This window comes from Spermophilus citellus (genome assembly GCF_964194105.1).
Source record: "Spermophilus citellus genome assembly, chromosome: 4".
In the NCBI taxonomy this organism is placed as follows: domain Eukaryota; kingdom Metazoa; phylum Chordata; class Mammalia; order Rodentia; family Sciuridae; genus Spermophilus; species Spermophilus citellus.
In genome coordinates this window covers 106,122,048-106,139,967 of record NC_138185.1, presented here as the reverse complement: position 1 = coordinate 106,139,967, position 17,920 = coordinate 106,122,048, and the positions used below count along the sequence as shown (strand labels likewise).

The following is a 17,920-nucleotide window of genomic DNA, read 5'->3' as shown; positions in this document are numbered from 1 at the left end:
AAGCAAACATTGACTTACACGATACTTTTTAAAAAACTGAATTAGTGGCCAACATTTTTGAAATGGGCAGTTTCTGAGCAAAGTCTGGATTTGGGCTTCCTTTGGAGAATGAGAAGGCCTGTCAGCTCTGGGGCCGTGTGCCCATGTGGATGGAGCTTTTAGACAAGCCCCATTCTCCCCTGAGCCCCCTTTAGCAGGCCCACTTGCTATTACCTGCGTAACTCTCGAGTAGGTGGCATTTGTGACACTTTCAGAACGTCTTGGCACTTCACAAGGGGCCTTCCTTAGTGGCCCAGTAAGCAAGTGACCTCTGCTCACGTGGGTAGGGAGGAGAGTGCAGCTGCCCCCTGACCCTCTTGGGGGCGCACCTTCTGTTCCCACCCTGGCAGGGAGCAAGGGAGGACTTGTGCCTTGGGTGTGACTGCTTTTCTTTTTTCAGGAAAATACAGCACCTTGACTATTGCCCCATGTTATGTCCTTCCAAAGCCCAGGGCACTGGCTGGGCGTTGTCATGTCCTTCCAAAGCCCAGGGCACTGGCTGGGCGTTGTCATGTCCTTCCAAAGCCCAGAGCAGTGGAAGCAGCACTAGGTCAAGTAACTGGGAGAATGCGGGGGTGGGGGTCCATCCTACCCCTTGCCATGAGGACACAGCCCTTTCCCCCTCAGCTGGACCCTTTCTTAATTGGGGAGGGGCCCTGTCTTCTTCAATAGCTAGAATCTGGCTGCCTGGTTTCCCCCTGGGATAAGAAAATGGGGGCTGAGAGGACCAGGGTGTGGAGGGCCTCATAGCCAGTTTGCCCAGAGTCACCTCGTGGATCTGCCCCATCAGGATTTGTGAAAGGAGATGCTCTCAGATCTTTACCCAGCTTTAACTTGAAAGCATGGGAGGGACAAGGATATTCCAAGTCCCTGGTAAGGAGTGGAGGTCTTTAGGAGAGAGGGGGTCTGAGCAGCCTCTGGAAGGAGGCCCCCTTTCCCCTTTTCCCCAAACACTGCCATCTGGTCATCTCTCAAGTACAGTAATGAAGACCACTGCCTTCTCTCTGGTTGGGCTTTTTGGAGCTACAAATTGAGGATTGACATCTGGGTGTGGTTGCTGTCCCAGAGAAGTGATGGCAGCTATTGACATTCAGTGATATCTGAGCTAACACCTCCTGGTGTAAACTCATCCCAGTTTAGGGACTACAAACCATCCCCTCTCCTGGAGGCACATCCTTTGCAAGAAAGCTTTGGTGGGAGTGGAATCACCCACAGGGCAGCGGAGAGGGGCACACTCCTCACTCAGGACCTTCATAGAGGACTCTTTTTTTTTTTTTTTTTTTGGTACCGGGGATTTCAGGGGCACTTGACTACTGAGTCATATCCCAAGCCAATTTCTGTATTTTATTTAGAGACAGGGTTTTGATGAGTTGCTTAGCACCTCACCATTGCTGAGGCTGGCTTTGAAAACACGATCCTCCTGTCTCAGCCTCCGGAGCCGCTGGGATTATAGGTGTGCACCACCATGTGCAGCCTTCATAGAGGACTCTCTTTGGTGGGGTGGGGTAACTGAAGAAATAAGCTGCCCATGTGTGTTTAGGGTAACAGCACATGTCCAAAATGTTGATTTATCTGACTGGTTTTAAGAAATATGTCTGGAGAACTAGGTGGGCTTTGTGGTCTTCGGACGCCCTGCCACACCAGGGGAGGTGTTACAGGACTCTGGAGAGTGTCCTAGACTCCCAGGAGGAGTTAACTTTTTACAATTTGGCTCATCTGGAGAAATGGTCTTATGGATGGCAGCTAGGGCCTGGTCCTTGGAGGAACATGACTTGCCCAAGTTATTTAGGTCAGTGGCTTCAGGTTTCTATTATGGCCTGAATGCCTGGGTTTGTGTCTCTCGGAACAGAGGCAAATATAGGGGCAGCCCATCTTGCCTGTCTGTGTGGAGTTTATTAAGGCACAGACATCTCTCTTTCTGCACTCTAAAAAGTATGTGCAAATAGGAGCGCTATAAGTTGAGTCCTACCTTCAATACCATCTTGAATGGCTCTGGCCTTAGGGGCAGGATGATTTGATAGGCAGGATGGTAAGTGGTTACAGTCATGACCTCTGCAGCTTCTCTGCATGAAATTGATTCTGGACTCTGCCACTTTCTTGATGTACAACCCTGGATGCATTATTTAACCACTCTATGCATCAGTTTCTTCATCTGCATAATGGGAATGTCAAATAAACATATGTAGAGCATTTAGAATGGTATAATGTTATTATTATTTTTTAATTCTCAACATTCCTGATGAAGCTCTGATGCATGGCCAAGTTCTTTTCATGGAATTCCTGGTCTTGCTCTAAGGGAAAAGGCTGGGAAGAAGCAGATGTTTCCTGGGCTTGTAAACCCCTGGAGCATCAGCACAGGTGTCTGAGGCAAGTTGGCCTGGGCACTGGCAGGCCCCACTGCCCTGGGCCAGGGGCTCTGGGACCTTGAGGAGAAGCTTGACCTGACACCAGCTTCCTCTTTCTTCCTTCTTTTACATAGTGGTTCCTAACATAGTCTTTAGATCCAGAAAGATCCAAGTTCAAAGCTTGGCTCTGAGGCTTACAGGCAATGACCTTGGACAATTCATGATTAGCTTCTTGGAGTCTCATTGGTGAGGGGCATGACTATACCCTTGACATGATCAGTCAGAGAGTTGAAAAGAGAAGACGGAGGCCAAAGCAGGCTGCGGGCACCTGAGGCAGTGGGTCAGGGGGCTGCTTTCTCTGTCTCAGTTGGGGTCTCACCACTTTCCTCTCTCTCACGGTGGGGAAGCCTCTTTCTCCTCCTTGATTTCCAGACTTGATCCAATCTAGAGGACATGAGGACTCTGGGGCTGTCCCTCCAGCCCCATAGTCATAAACCTTTGAGAGAAGCTTTTGACCAAGAGCAGGACCTGGTCTCGGGGGGCTCATTTCCACGGCCTCACCTCTCCTCTCTGCATCATGCTCTGAATTTCTACACAAGTCCTTTGTCCCTGGCCCTCCCAGACATTCATCACCACCCCCAGCTCAGCCCCATTCCAGGAGCAAGAAGGAAACATTGACTTTATTCAGAGCTTGGATTTGATAAGCATAAACTGAGTGGTTCCTGGGCCTTATCACTTGAGTTATTTCATTTATAATTAGCATTTAATTAGCATCTACTTTGTTTCTGTATAATGTAGGAAGCACTTTACACACCTTTTCTTATTTAATTACCCGACGGCTCTAGAAGTGGTTATTATTACCAATTTTATTTTACAGACCCAGAGGGGTTGGGTGGGTGATGCCAGGCCATATGAAGGGACCTTGGAGCCACAGGGTGGAAAAATTGAGCTCAAACTTGTGAAGCACTTAGCAAGGTGTCCAGCACTGGGGGAGTCCTGGTTCTCTTGCCAGGATGGTTCCTTTTCATCCTCGCCCCCACTTTCCCCTGGCTTTTCCCACGGTCAGGGAGTGCAATAATTTGCATCAAATGTATTATTGCATTTGAGTCTGTTGCAATTATGCAATTTCAGGCACTATGAGGGTTGGGTGGGGGTATATAGAGAATGGCCATTGGCTCCAACCCTGGATGGCCAAGGCCCCTTCCTGCTTGCTCCTGTAGCCCTATCCAAGTGAGACTTACAGAGGCCAGGTCGTCCGTGGAGTCACCACGATGTCTTGTTCTTCTCGACTCTCACTAGTGGAATATTCCTTTTGCCCAGGACTTGACACAGCCTGGCCCCTCACTCCTCATGTACGACCTCTCTGGGTCAGGGGCATGGAGAGGAGTGGGTCAGAGCTTCAGGGAACCTGGGTTCCCTTCTTGCCACTTTCACAGGGCCTGGCCTTGACCAAGATACCCGCTGGGCCCCAGAGGAGACCTGGCTTCTCCATCCAGCTCTGCTAGGGCAACTCACCATGGGACCCAGGGCAATCTTGGTTTTCACTGTCATCTGCAGAGTAGAAGGGTAGGACCGGCTGCTCCCTGAGCACTCTCCCAGACCTGTGGTACACTGGAGTCCACTCTCTTCCCTCCTCTGCCTGCCCCATCAGATGGTAAGCAGCAGAGGGTAGAGATGGAGGGTCTGGAGAGACAGGATGTGGGCAGTGAGGCAGAGGGAGGAGTCTTGGATGCTCCTAGCTCTCAGGCTTGAGGAGCTGGTAGGTTGTGGGTGTTGTCTGCTGAGGTGATAAAAAACCAGAGTAGGTTTCAGCTGGGATAATGAGTTTGATTTTGGTTTTATTGGATTCATGCTCAAGAGATGGGCCTATTCAGCCAGCATGGAGCTGAGCTGGGACTTGATCCAGGGACGTGTGCTTCAAATGTTGTGTTCTCTCTAGCACATCCCATGCAGAATGTGCAGTGCATAGTCAGACCACTGAGGGCCAAAGGGGGTCATGGAGGATTTGTGTAGCAGTAGAGAGAAAAGAGGGTCTCATCAGGAAAGGCTTCCTGGAAGAGGCATGGTGAGCTTTGTGTCCTAAAAATGTCAAGAAAAGATAAGTCCTGGAAGGTAACAAGAAAAAAGCTCAGTTGGAAACTTCATTAAAAACCATGCTCAGTAAAAATTGTGACTTGTCCAAGGTCATAAGGGCAATAAGTGGTAGAGCCAGGATTCCCACCAGGTTGGCCTCACTCCAGGGCCCCCATCCTCAATCTCATAAGATCTTGCTCTCAAAGCCTGGGGCCTGGTGGGAGAGAGAAAAGGGCCAGGAGCCTCCGAGTAGGGTAGAATTAGCCTCTCCCAGCCCAGGCCAGGCATCCCTGGTTGGCACATGGCCAAATTCCAAATAAAGGGTTGATGGAGCCCCAAGTCTTGAGGCTGTAGGACCCAAGAGTTGGGACTGTTCCAGTTTGTATGGGATTGCCTTTGAAGGTAGATGGCTTGGGGAATCATTTAGCACCTGTGAGCTGAGTGCACTCAGGATCTCTCTTGCCCTTCAAATTGGCCCGTAACCATGTCTGGGAGTCCATTAGTGCAACTGACTTTGGAGTAGACACTGTCTGATTGGGCTCCTCCCCTCCGTTTCACACAGAGGGGACTTTATAGTTATGTGCTCCTGGGCAGAAGAGGTGGAGGGCTCTGATGGGGGACCCTTTGCAAGGAGGGCAATGTTGGAGAAGGTCGTGCCATGTGCGGGGACTGGCTCATGGGATAGAAGGACAGGGAGCTGCTGGGCACCCCTGGCTGCAGTGGTGGCAGCAATGGGGAATGCCAGCCACTTGCAGTGAGCATGCAGTGTCAAATGGGGTGCGTTACTCTCACTACAAATTAAAAATTAAAATTAATCAAACACTCAAATTGATTTCCTTCCCGTCTGTTTGCTCTGCTGTGCCGTAAGATGTCTGCCTGCCTTCTAGGCCCAGTGCATCCCAGCCTCGTGCCAGGGATGGGCAGCTCAGGTTGCCGCAGGGGTCGATGGGGTGGGGGTGCTGGGAGGGGATTGCAGACACCTCACTCCAGCCTTGAGAAATTGGGTAAGCGTAAACCCAGCCAAGAACCTGATCCTGAGACTGAATGCTGGGCTCTGGAAGGGGAACCTCCAGGAAGAGAAGCCTGGTCCAAAGAAAGCTCTTGCACTGACATAGGAGGCAGAACTCTAGAATATTCCTACAGTCAATAATAACAGACATCATGAGCCTGGGCAAGTCTTGTCAGAGGGACCTCAGTTTTTCCATCTGTGCAGTGGGAAGAGAGGGGCAGATGGAAGAAGTCCCTTGCTGTTTCCAGTGCTGGCCTGTGCTCTGGGCTCCTCTTCTGTAGTAACTGACCTCCTTCAGACAGCCAGGGGCCCTGGTCTCCTTCCCCAGCCAGGCCCTCACTTGCCACGTAGCAAGTGAGTGAGCCACTTAACACCTTTGAGTCTCATCTCCCTTATGGGGAATAAGTGGGTGGCAGGCAGGCTCCCTAGACAGACTCTTTGAGGGAGATTAGCATGCAGGAGGTTTATTGGGACCAACACCCGTGGTGGGGGTGAGGGAAGCGGCATGGGGCAGATGTGAAGTCGGGCTGAAGTGCAGTCACTGTCCTTGCAGGATTGGCCTGTGTTGGGCAAGAGGGTCAGGCCTCCATCCCTGCCTAGCTGACAGGACCCTGGACGAGGAGGCTGGTCAGGGGAGGGGACTCACTTGTGCCTGGGCCCCGACTCTCCCAGAAGCTGGAGATGAGTGCTTCAGCCTGAGGGGTCATCCAGGTTGTGCTTCATGGTGTCCCCCCCGCCACACCTGGCGTGACGGGTCCCTGGAACGAGGCTGTGAAGCCTGGTGGGAGTTGGCGCAGGGCAACAGCAGTTATGTTCTGAAAAAGTCTTGGGGGTTTCCGGCCCCACTCCACGTGCCAAGTTCTACCCCTTCTCTCTTACAGATTTCTGCCTGAGACCCCTCCATGCCCCCTTCTCTCGCTACACCACCCCAACAGCCCCCTCCCCACCTCTCCCCTTCCTCTGAGAGTCACAGGCAGTGCCTACAATTCAGATCTGACCACGTCTCCCCTGAGTCCATTCATCCTCCCGGTCATTCAAGGACCCTGCTGACTTGACCTCCATCCCCTGCCCTACGGCACCCCAGCCTAAACCCTTCTTGTTCTTCTGCTCTTTCCTCAGCAGTGCTGGTTCTTTCTTCCCTTCCTTCCTTTCTTGCTCACTCCCTTTCTTTATTTCTTTGTCCCTTTTTTTCCCTGCTTTGCAGTGCTGGGGCTGGGTGCTTTCCCACTGAGCTCAGCTCCCAACCTCTTTTGCATTCTGGAGTTCACACAGCACCCCGTGGTCAGGCCACTCCTCTCCTCTCCTCAGGGCCAGGCTCCATGGGATCCCAACTCTCAGTTCTGTGACCCTGCCTGCCTCCAGCGCCCTGTGACTTTGGGATCCTATGCCCAGTGTGAAACTTGTGGCTGTGCTGGACTATAGGTCCCCATTTTCCATATTGGCCAATCTGTGTCTCAGTCTCTGTGAATGGGGAGACCCCCTGGCTTCTCCTTGCCGGGGTGGCAGGGAGCAGGGCCCCTGTGATAGACTCATAGGCAGCAGAGCACTTACTTCTGCATACTGCAGGTGGGTGTGATTAGTACAGAAAAAGCTGCTGGGACAGCCACGGATTGACCTGGCCCTTCCAGCAAGCTGTCCTGGCTCCTGCTCCATGAGCTCAGGGGCCCCTTGCTGACCTCAGCTAGCTCCTGAAGAGCCACTCAGTCTCCTCAGGAAGGGCCATGCCAGACCAGGCAGACCTGGAGCCAGTCCAGCACCAGGTGGATGGGAGAGTGCAGCACAGCTGGGACACAGATCTGCACAGGACATTGGGGGACGGGAGATGACACTCCACAGGGCCACCCCCTGGACTGTCCCCAGGTGGTCTGGGATGGAATGAGGCAGGCTGGCTTGGTGTGGTGACCCTGGCCAGTTCCTGCTCTCTGGAGCCTCAGTTTGCCCTCTTTCCTTGGGGTCTGTAGGTCCGTCTACCCACTGGCCCTTGAGGGTGAGGCGGGCAGTGCAGCTGGCTGAGGTTTCAGGCCAGGTCTGGTCAGGTCAGCTGGTGCGTCTGCTGCTCTCTGGGGCAGACTTTGGGATCCCGGGAGGATGCTCGATAGTGAGCCGTCCTCCCCATACAGCAGATGGGGGCTGCGACAGGAAGTCCAGAGCCTGCTTCACCCTCTCTCCTGTCCAGGGAGACAGCAGGAGTAGAGAATGACATATCTTCACAGATGACAAAACGAACGGCTCAAGGACCCAACCCAGCTCTTGTAGGCCAACAGGGACTTCCTGGCTCCCATGCAGTTGCCCAGCTGGTGGGGCAGGAGCAGGTGGGGGTGCAGGGGAGGTTCCGACTGGGGAGAGGAAGCAAAAGGAAGAAGTGGAGTGCCCCATTGGGAGGGCTGGGAAGGTGAGCTTGGGATGGAGAAGGTGCAGGAAGACACAAGGCATCCGCAAGCCCCTGGCAGCCCCTCTGCACCACTGCAGGGCCCCCGGCTCCGGAATCCTGCTCTGGTGGGGTCATTTGGACCCTTGTATCTTCCCCATTCCCCAGAATTGACCCAGAATATGCCCCAGAATTGACGAGATATGGCAGATGATTAGTCCAAATTTAGAGTTATGGAGGATGGGGGGGGCCAGGCGATGCCTTGAGTCATTCATTTGAGCCAAAGTCTTCTGCTCCCCATACTGCTGCCACCTTGGCCACAGCCTCAGTCCCCAGTACACCTTGCCTTGTCCAGGACCTGGGCATCAGAAGGGGTCCCTAGGTGCCACATCTGAATGGTGGGCTAGGAAATAGTTGAAGGAGAAGTGGCACTGTACCCCGCTTTGAACTCCAGTGTCAACCTAGAGCCTCCAGTTTTTTTTTTCTTTTCTTTTTTTGGTACCGGGAAATGAACCCAGGAGCACTTAACTACTGAGCCACATCCCAGCCCATTTGTTATATTTTTATTTACAGACAGGAGGATCTCACTGAGTTGCTAAGTGCTTTGCTAAGTTGCTGAGGCTGGCTTTGAACCCATGATCCTCCTGCCTCAGCCTCCCAAGTTGTTGGGATTACAGGAGTATGCCACCGTGCCTGGCTAGAGCCTCCAGGTTTAAAATATAACTTTCTGGAGGGCCCAACAGATGTGTGGTCCAGGCCCAATGTTCCCTGCAGCCCCCTCTCCATCTCCCTCTCCTTGTTCTCTGGTTGTATGGACTCTTTTTCCTTCTTCTCACCACAGGACCTTTGCAGGTGTTATTCGCTCTCTCTGTAGCCCCACTCCTCTGAGTTAGTCTAACTGACCTTTTGAAGCGAGATCACATGTGATACCCTGCAGCAGGAGGTCTCTCCTGACTCCCCACACCAGGCCAGGCCCCACAGATCTCTTTGCAGTGCTTGTCCCAGTCATAATCTTACATTTCTTTGCATGATTGGTCTGAGGTCTCAGCTCAAGGTCTCTGCTGTGCCTACCCCACCCCTGGCACAGTGCCTGGCATGGAGTCGGTCCTCAATACATGTTCACGGAAAGAATGGAGAACACAGGATCTCACTTCAAATCTTGGAAACCCAAACTAACCCTTGCTTTTTTCTTCTCTGAAATGGGAATAACAGCAGATGTAGTGTGTGGATGCATTAGGGAGGGAACAGCTCCCAGTACATAGTATGCCATGAGTAGAGAGGAGAGGGAGACTGGCGTGGGAAGGGGTGGTGGAGGAAGGTTGCTGGGGAAGGAAGGAGTTAAGAGGTGGTAGACCTGGATGTGGGGAGAGCAGATGTGTTTAGAGGTAGTAGGGAGACAGTCTGGTTGGGTGGGACATTTGTCTGGATGCTGCTGATGTATTTTTCAATCTGGTTCAAGAAACAGGGGTTATGGAGAAAGAGGATGGGAAATGCCTCCTAGGATTCCATGTAGGCTGCTCCCTTAGCCCAGGCTGGCCCTGGCCTGATGACTGGGTTTGGGATGCTGCTAAGTTTTTCCTTGCTGACCTATGGAGACAGCTGGGAAGAGCAGAGGGGTCCCAGGAAGACATCTGCAGGTTCACTGCTACGGGTACCAGCCCCGTGGTGGGGAACAGCCAGCCTTCGGCCTCTGGGGCGGGAGCCAGGGGCTGCCCACACTGGCCTGGCCTCTAGCCCTCAGCTGCTGCTGCTGCGACCATGGAGAGTGGGTCCTGGGAGGTAGAGGTGGCAACAGCCCCTGGCCACTAGCATAAGGGAGTCACAGAGAGCCTCTCAGTACTTGCCCCTTGTGCAGAACTCCTGGATGAAGGGCCTACGCTTGGACTTGTTGAGGAAGAAAAAATAAACTGGACTTAAGTTCATCATCACTTGGGGGCACACTAGCTGCCCCCATACTTAGGGAGGAAGTTGAGGCTCAGAGAAGGTGAATTAGCTCTTTGAGATTGCACACACACACAAAAAAGAGCTGGGGGGGGGCTGGGGTTGTGGCTCAGTAATGAGCACTCGCCTAGCACATGCAAGGCCCTGGGTTTGATCCTCAGCACCACATAAAAACAAATAAATAAGGTATTGCGTCCAACTACAACTAAAAAATAAATATTAAAAAAAAAGCTGGGGGCAAGGGCAGTAATTCTCAAGCTTTGACACAGGCTGTGTGGCTCTCAGGACAAGCAAGAGAAGTGATGGGGAAAAGTGGTTGGGAGGCAGAGGGGAACTGCTGCTCTGCTTGGGACTCTGGGGAAGGCTGTTTGTCTCTGTTTGGCCTCCCTGGGGCCCACCTGGAAGCCCTGGAAGACTCTTCAGGAGGTGTGTTGAGCCAGTCCAGGCAACAGCCATGAGCTCATCTCCCCCGAGGGCCCCAGGAAGTCTGGGAGGAAAGCCGAAGGAAAATGGCTGGGAAGGAGGGAAAGGGGATACAGTAGGGGACTTCAGGGGAGGGGGGCCACAAAGCCACGCGTAGGTATAGGGAAGGAAAAGGGCTTTTGTCGAATGTCTATGGGGTCTGGAGCCACTCCTCTGCTCAGGAATGAATAATTCCTTCTTCTCAGGAATTCTTCACTTCTCACCTTGCTGGCCAAGTATTTTTATTCCCATTCTACAGAGAAGACTGAAGTTGGAGCTGCACTGAGTCTGCCTGACACCAAAGTCTAGGGTCTTTGCGGGGCAGCTTTGTGATGGGGGTGTGTGGGAGCCTGGCCCTTCCTGGACTTGCTTCCCTGCCACACACACACTTCTCCCACTTCCAGCTCCGGTCAGCAGGGGGAGGCTGTGCTGCATCTGGTTGCAGATGTGGGAATCCAGATCGGGACTGGGCTGAGGAGAGGAGGAGAGGGGGAGGCACCCTGCAAAATCTGCTGGGTCTGGAGGCTTTAGCCTTGAGCATCTGTGTTGGTTGAAAGATGAGGATGGGGACATCTCCTGAGAGTTGCTAAGTGACAGCCTGCTGCTGTCCTGGATCTATGATGAAACTCAATTCAAGTTGTCTCCAAACTACACCCATCATTCCCTATCTCCCCCTTCCAGGTCTTTGCATATGCTCTTCACTCACATGGGGTGTCCATTCTCTTCCTTTCTATTTATCCTTTAATGCCACCTCCTCCAGGAAGCTTTCCTGGATTACTCCCAACAGCTCTCATACCTCCTGCTTTTCTCATTTTCTGATGGCAGGAATGTATCTAAATCACCTGTGTGTCCCCACGATCTCACACAGGATGTGGTACACAACAGATGCTTAGAAAACAAATGGGAAAAATGCATCCCTATGTGGGTGTTGGGGTACAAGAAGTCCAGGGTGGGAATACGGCCATGAACATGAAATGCTCACTTGCCAGGTGTGTCCAGGATCAGGCTGACCAGGATCCTAGGGCTGCACTTTCCTCTCCAGAGTGTCCTGATGGTACAGGGAGATCTGGGACTTGGAGGAGCTCTGCAAGTAGACTGCTGTACTCAGTTGGTCCTTATTCTGCTCAACTTTGCCTCATTCCCTGGTTCTCCTGATGAGATGGGAAAAGAAAGGTCATAGAAGAAGGAAGGGTGCAGACCAGGCCTGAGGAGGGTGGATGGTGGCCCCGCTTTCACAGGCAAGGAGGAGTTGGAACTCTGGGCGTTGAGGGTCTGCCTTGGGATTCCAGAGCCTCAAGGCAGACTCTCCATCTCCAGAACAGTTAATTCTATATCAGAGTTGGGCATGGCCCCAGAGATGACGCAAATCAATGTTCTTCCAAAGAAGGGTAAACTGAGGTGCAGAGACGTGTGGGCATTGGCGCAAGGTCCCACAGTAGGAGGCAGAGGTCACCCTGTAAGCCCTCTCCTCCCAGCAAGAAAGGTGTTTTCACCTGGGGTTCAGATTCCCGGGTGACAGCTATTTCTTCGATCCCCCTCTTAGCCTCATAGTCCTGGATGCCCAGCATACACTGCCCCACACTCCAGCCTGCCTCCCGGTGTGGCTGCCAACAAGCGCTGAGCGCCCCCTGGATGGCTTGGTCTGGGCAGCTCTCGACTGTCCTTCTCCTTGACTCACCTCCAGCCCCGGAGGGCCGGGCTCAATCGCGGCGGACAAGGCGCCGCCCGCACGGCTCCGGCTGCGCCACCGCCCCGGCCAGTTCCCGCGCGGCGGGGCTGTCCTCCCTGGCGCCCCCGGGTGGGGCAGGTCCAGCCGGGTGCGCTATGCCTTTAAGCCCCGGCGAGATGAGAGCTGTCAGCAGCAGCCGAGGCTAGTGCGGGACATCGCCACCCGCCAGGCCCGAGCGAGGAGCCGCGGAGCCAGAGGAGAGCGGAGGGGGCGGCGGGGCTGGGGCGCGGTGGGTCCCCTCGCCGCCCACTGCGCGCTCGAACCCCCGGGCCCCCGCGAGTCGAGGGTGGCACCGGGTGTTAATGCGGGGAATGTGAGAGGCAGCGCAGGGCTTGGGGAGGAGGGGAGCGGGAGAGGGCGGTGGCGAGACAGACGGAGAGGCAGCGGGAGAGACCGAGGAAGGGGTTGGGGTCAGGTGGGAGAAAGGAGAGCCGACACAGGAGAGGCAGTGACAGAAAAGGGGGAAAGAAAGGAGAGCGCGCGGCTGCGGGCGGCGGCGCTGGGAGGAGGTAGAGGAGGAGGGAGCGGGAACCTCTGGGCGCGAGCGCCGGAAGCCGGTGTCCGGCTCCGTGGCCGGGGTTCGGGCTTGGAGCGAGGAGCGGGGACGCCCGCGGGGTCCCCTCTTGGAGCCACGGGGGACCTGAGGAGGAACTGGTCCAGGAGAGGATGCAGGGCCGCGCGCCTGGAGCTCCGACCGGCCGGGGTAGTGGGGGGCCTTTGTGAGCGCCCCAGGAGGGCGAGAGTGCGGCGGCGGGGGTGTGTGCGCGCCCGGGTGTGCGCGTGTGTGCGCGAGTGTGAGCGGCCAGCGAGTGTGAGCGCGCGTTAGGGATTCTGCTGGCATCGCAGCGTGGAGAGCAGGAGGCAGGAGCCGGGCGCGCAGGGGAGCGCGGGACCCTCCCGCGCACACGCCGCGCGCTCGCTCTCTCTCACACACACATACGCACACACACACGCCCTTCCTGCTTCGCTCCTTGCTGCTGCCACCACCATCTCCAAGCCGAGCCCAGCGGAGCGGGAACCCGAGTCGGAGCAGGGACCCGAGCAGAACCGAGCTGGGGGATGCGGGCCCAGAGCGGAGCCGAGCGCGGACGGCGCTCCCGGGACGGTGAGTGTGGCCAGGTCGGGACGCTGCGGCGGGGCTGGGGCCGCAGGGGCGCAGGCGGGGTAGTCGGGGTGCCTGCCCGCCGGCAGCGCCGCGTGCGCGGCCTCTGATTGGGCGGGAACCTCGGGGGCAGCGGTGGGGGTGGGGTGTTGAGTGCGCGTCCGTGAAGGCGTGCACGCGCGGAGCTGGAGGGGGGAGGTGCGCGCTCCGCACCCCTCGCGGTGACAGCGCTCCTGTTAGCAGCTCGGCCCCGCCTAACCCTCACCTGCCGCCAGAATCCCCGAGACTTGAAGCAACTTTGTGGAGGCCCCCGGGCACGGCGGGACGGGAGAGGGTGGAGATGGAGGCGCATTAATGGTGGAATTATGGCCTTTCTTTTCAAAGGGGAGAATGCCAGAGGGAAGTAGGGTGAAGGCGCAGGCTGGGCCGCCTGGTGGACCGAGGGGTGCGCCTTTGCTTCCTTGTCAGGGCAGCCGCCGGCTGTCCTGGACACCTCTACCCCAACCCCAGTCCCGAGGCTCTGCGCTGGAGCCTCTCCGGACGCCAACAACCCCCAGTTCTGAGGGCTCAAGAGGTGGAGGAGAGGGTAAACCTGCGGTTGTGTGTATGTGCGTGTGTCCCCGCACCTTCTGTGCTGCGGGATGGGCGCTGGAAAAGGGAACTACCAGCAAGATGTGCCCCATCAGACTTCAATGCCCGGGAGCCCCATGGGGTTGTCCCCAGGCCCACCAGCCTGGTATCCTTAACCCTGTTTATAGCCATGTCTTTGGCTGCCTTACTCTGTGTGCTGGCACACTGTGTACCTCTCCCCCTTTGAGTCTCCAACTGTTCACCTTAGGGTCCTACCTTGGCTGTTCCAAGCCCCTGCTCCCATCCCTTAAGTGCCAGCTCAGCCAGTACAGTAGAAGATAGGGCAGGGAGGTGTGATCCAGGATGGTGGCCCTGGAAGGGAGCAAACCTTTTGTCCCCAGAAATGTGAGGCTCAAGAAAGGGCCAGAGGCAACCACCCTCCCCCAGGTGTTCCTCCCTAGCAAATCCTCCTGGCTTCCAGTGCAAGATCTTTCTTCTCTAGGAAACCTCTTCTGACTGCTGATTGCTCCCCAACCTTTCCAGATTGGGCTTCCTTGGGCATAGAGTCTACCTGCCCTTTTCCCTGGCATTCAGGATATGAGCCTGCGGGGTAGGAAGCCTTGATCTCATCCTGCATGCTGCCTAGAGTGGTGTGGTGGCTGGACCAACTAGGATCTACTTGGGTCTCTGGGGTCTGGTGGTATCTCTATGTGAGCAGCTTTTAGTTTTAAACCTTACTTCCAAATCCATTATCTCTCTGGAATCTCTCAGCCACATTAGGAGAATGCAGGATCCATGGCATGCTTCATGTCCATTTCACAGAGGAGGATGCTGAGGCAAAGATGGAGCTAGAACACCCATCTCCTAAGTCTCAGAGAAGGAAGCCCTTTGGCACTGTGAAGGTCTCCTCCAATCCTGATCTTTGGTGAGGATGGGCAGGGGACAGGAAGAGCACTTAGACCTTCTTTATTGACCTGTCAGCAGGCCTTTGGTAACCTCTTACTAGAGTCACCCCAGAGCAGCTCTCTGGCTGTCTAGTGCAAACATGTTTCTCAGATGGGGCAGCCACTTCAGTCTGAAGTAACTTAGTCTGAAGAAGTAACTTAGTCTGAAGTAACTTATTCCCCTGACCTGATCTATGGGACTTCTTAACTCCAGCCTGGTTGAACTTATGCTTCTCAGATTTGGGACCAGAGAGCCTGTGCTCTGCTTGATGGTTTGCAAACCTGGTTCCTGTAATCCTCAGCATAGCTCTGGCATGTTAGTATTAACCAGCGGATCAGAAGGGTGTTCTCCAAACATCCCCTGCTCCTAACAGCCTGGCACTCTGGACTAGATCCTGTCATTGTCCTTCTGTTTGAGCCCTGTGGGTGCAAGAGCTTTTCCCTTAGGTTAGCCATAGGGATCTAAATGTGCACTAGGGGGAGAGAAGCAGGGAGGGGGATGTCTGGGGGTTACTGAGTCCACTTCTCTCCCATCTACTTGAGGCACAGGAGGCTGGAGCTGCCAGCCTCAGGCAGGCCTCTGTGACCCCCCTCAGTCCTGCTGGCAGCCTGGACTCATCCTCAGAGTTACTCAGGCCTTTGGAGGCTCTTTGTGGGGAGAGTGGCCGTCTCCCTCAGGTGTGGGGTGGGCTGGGCCTGCTGGATGCTGCTGTGCCTCCTGAGGCCTGTTTGCTGGCTTCGTCTCTCAAGCTGCCTCTCTGCCTCTCCTTGCTCTCTCGCTTGCTCTGGCTGACTCTCGGACTTGCTGACTCAGTCTTTCTTGGCCATGGGTTTGTCTCTCTCACTCTGCCCCCTCTTCTCCTGTGGCTCCCTAAGCTTGGACTTTGTCTCCTAGGTGTTAACCAGTGCTGTGGTTGACACGATGGTGGCTGGAGCATGACCAAACCCTTTTCTTGGCCCAAGTCCACCATCCAGGCCTGTTTGCATCCCTGTCCTGGGTCTGCCAGCCGGGGTTGTGCCCTGTTCCCCTGCTACCTTAGTGTAGTAGGACGTGTAGTCTATCTGGGGTCTTAAGCCAGGGGAAGAGGGAATGCAGGTGCGGTACCTCTTTGGCCCTTGATCTGTGCTGCAGGTGGCCCAGCCAGGTGCTTCCAGTTCCCACTGGCTGCCCCCCACTGACTGGCAAGGGGTAGAATCCAGGGTGATCCCTTAGTTTCCCTCCACAACTGGGGCCTGACCCTGCCATTTTATGTTTTAACTTTTAAAATTATTGCATTCTAACAAATTCAGTGATAGCAAGGTGCCCCTGACAACTCAGGTCTCCTTTGGAGGAACTTGAGGCCTCTCTGGTCAATCTGAGTCTCCTTCATGGCTTCTGGGGCTCAGACATCTGCTCCCAGGAATTACACCTTGATCTTTCCTTGCTCCCCACTGCCAGGACTCCTACACTTGGGCCTCACACCACATTTGGGGGCATCTCCTGGTTTGAAGGCTGAGCTGCATGACAGTGCTGGGCCCTTCCCTGGATGGGCTCTGAAAGAGTCAGGCTTGAACCTACAGAGTGGGCTGGGCCACTGCAGAGTCACAGTGGGGAACACAGGGTGGGTGGGTTCAGATGGGCTGGAAGGGTTGGTGAGATTTTGATCTGCTGAGATGTTTCTGGTATTTGGTGGATGGATGCTCAATAAATCTTCGTTGAATCAATGACTGACGGAGAATGTGAATGTGAGGCCTTTGTGGGCAGATAAGGCCAGCATCAGTGAAGGCAGGGAGGTGGGAAGCACAGGGCACAGGGGAAACGTGTTTGCCATGGAGCCGCTCATGCAGGGGCACAGGAGGCACTAAGCAGGTTGGCACAACATGGAGGAGGGCCTGAGTGCCCAGCTGAGTGTGGGCTGATTCCCTGTTCAGGGCTTGGGAGGTTGAAATTCCAGAGGGACATAATCAGATTTGTGATTTAAGCCTCTCCCTCTGGTGGTGGTGGGAGGGGTTGGCCAGAGACCCAGAGGTGTCCTGAGGCTGCTGTGGGAATCCAGGCTGATGTTGAGGGCAACTGCAGCAGGGATAGGCACCCGGCCTGCCTGCCATGCAGGGTTTTCCAGCCAGTGGAGGATGGAGAGGTTCTATCTAGGGGTGCTGATCTAGGTCATCAGAGTTGGGTGGCAGCACAGGTACCATCAGTCTTACCACCTAGGCACACAGAGAGGGCAAGTGTGTTGGAGTCATAGATGCAGCTTTCAGCACTTATGCACTTGACCAAGCCCCTCAGTTTCCTTCCTTCCTTCCTTCCTTCCTTCCTTCCTTCCTTCCTTCCTTCCTTCCTTCCTTCCTTCCTTCCTTCCTTCCTTCCTTCCTTCCTTCCTATTTTTCGCTACTGGGGACTGTACCCAGGGATGCTTTACCACTGAGCTATGTCCTCAGCTCCCCACTCCTTTTAAATTTTGAGACATGGTCTCACTACGTTGCCCAGGCTGGCCTGAAACTTGTGATCCTTCCGCCTCCGTCTCCTGAATCACTGGGATTACAGGTGTGTGCCACCACACCTGGTGAGGCCTTAGTCTTTGTCTGTAAAATGGACAAGTTTGTTTGTCTCCCTGGATAACTGGAGTGAAATTGGGCAGAAGTTTGTAACCTTGGAAGTGGGATACAAGGGGAAGGGGTTGAGGTTGGGGGGCACAATGGCACTGCTGTTTGAGGAAGAACTGGAGGTCCAGAGAGGGGCCCTAATGTGTACAAGGGCTGATGACTTGTTTTATATCAAGCTGGGATCAGGGATCTCTAGCCCAGGACTTTCTTGGCGGTCCTGGTGGCCTCCTGGGCAGGGGTATATGGGGTGACCAGGCCTCGAGCCTCTGCAGAGGACGTCCTCAGGCAGTTGTTTCTGTAGTCCAGCTGTCAGGGAGCATATGGGGCCATATGGCCACATAAGGGGAGGCACCAGCCTCTGGAGGAGGGATATCGGCTGCCACGGTGGCCTTCTGGATCTATATGGGTATGCCAGCCACCAGGGTCAGGATGGGAGAAGGCCAAAATGGAACCTTGGTGTCCAAGTTGGTTTGGACATGGAGGTTGGGTGTTGGCAGGTGGCCCAGTTCCAGCACCCATCTGCCAGGGCAGCTGGACAGGCATCTCCATGCCCAGGACTGATCCAATTAGCTTAAGGCCAGCTGTGCCAGCCACCTTCCTCCTCACATGCCCCACCCAGCTCTGATAGCTCTGCTGGTCCACAGATCATGGGGTGGAGGGACGCTCTGATACCAGGCTCTCGGGCCTCAGTGAGGTGTGTGTGTGGGGATGATGGGCACCCTCTCCTCGAGTGCTGAATTCTCTAGCTTTGA

At 54.9% G+C, this 17,920-nt stretch overlaps 1 protein-coding gene across 2 annotated transcripts in view; it reads left to right on the top strand.

Annotated features, from left to right (window-relative positions):
- LINGO1 (leucine rich repeat and Ig domain containing 1) overlaps window positions 1–17,920 on the top strand; it is a 223,407-nt gene that overhangs the window by 21,484 nt on the left and 184,003 nt on the right. The window contains exon 1 of one of the 2 annotated variants that reach the window (XM_081290070.1): window positions 11,917–12,195. The exons of the other annotated variant lie outside the window; for it this stretch is intronic. The gene's annotated coding sequence lies outside the window, so the exon portion shown is untranslated. Of the gene's footprint in view, window positions 1–11,916; window positions 12,196–17,920 lie in introns of those variants that run through there. 2 annotated transcript variants of the gene reach the window in all.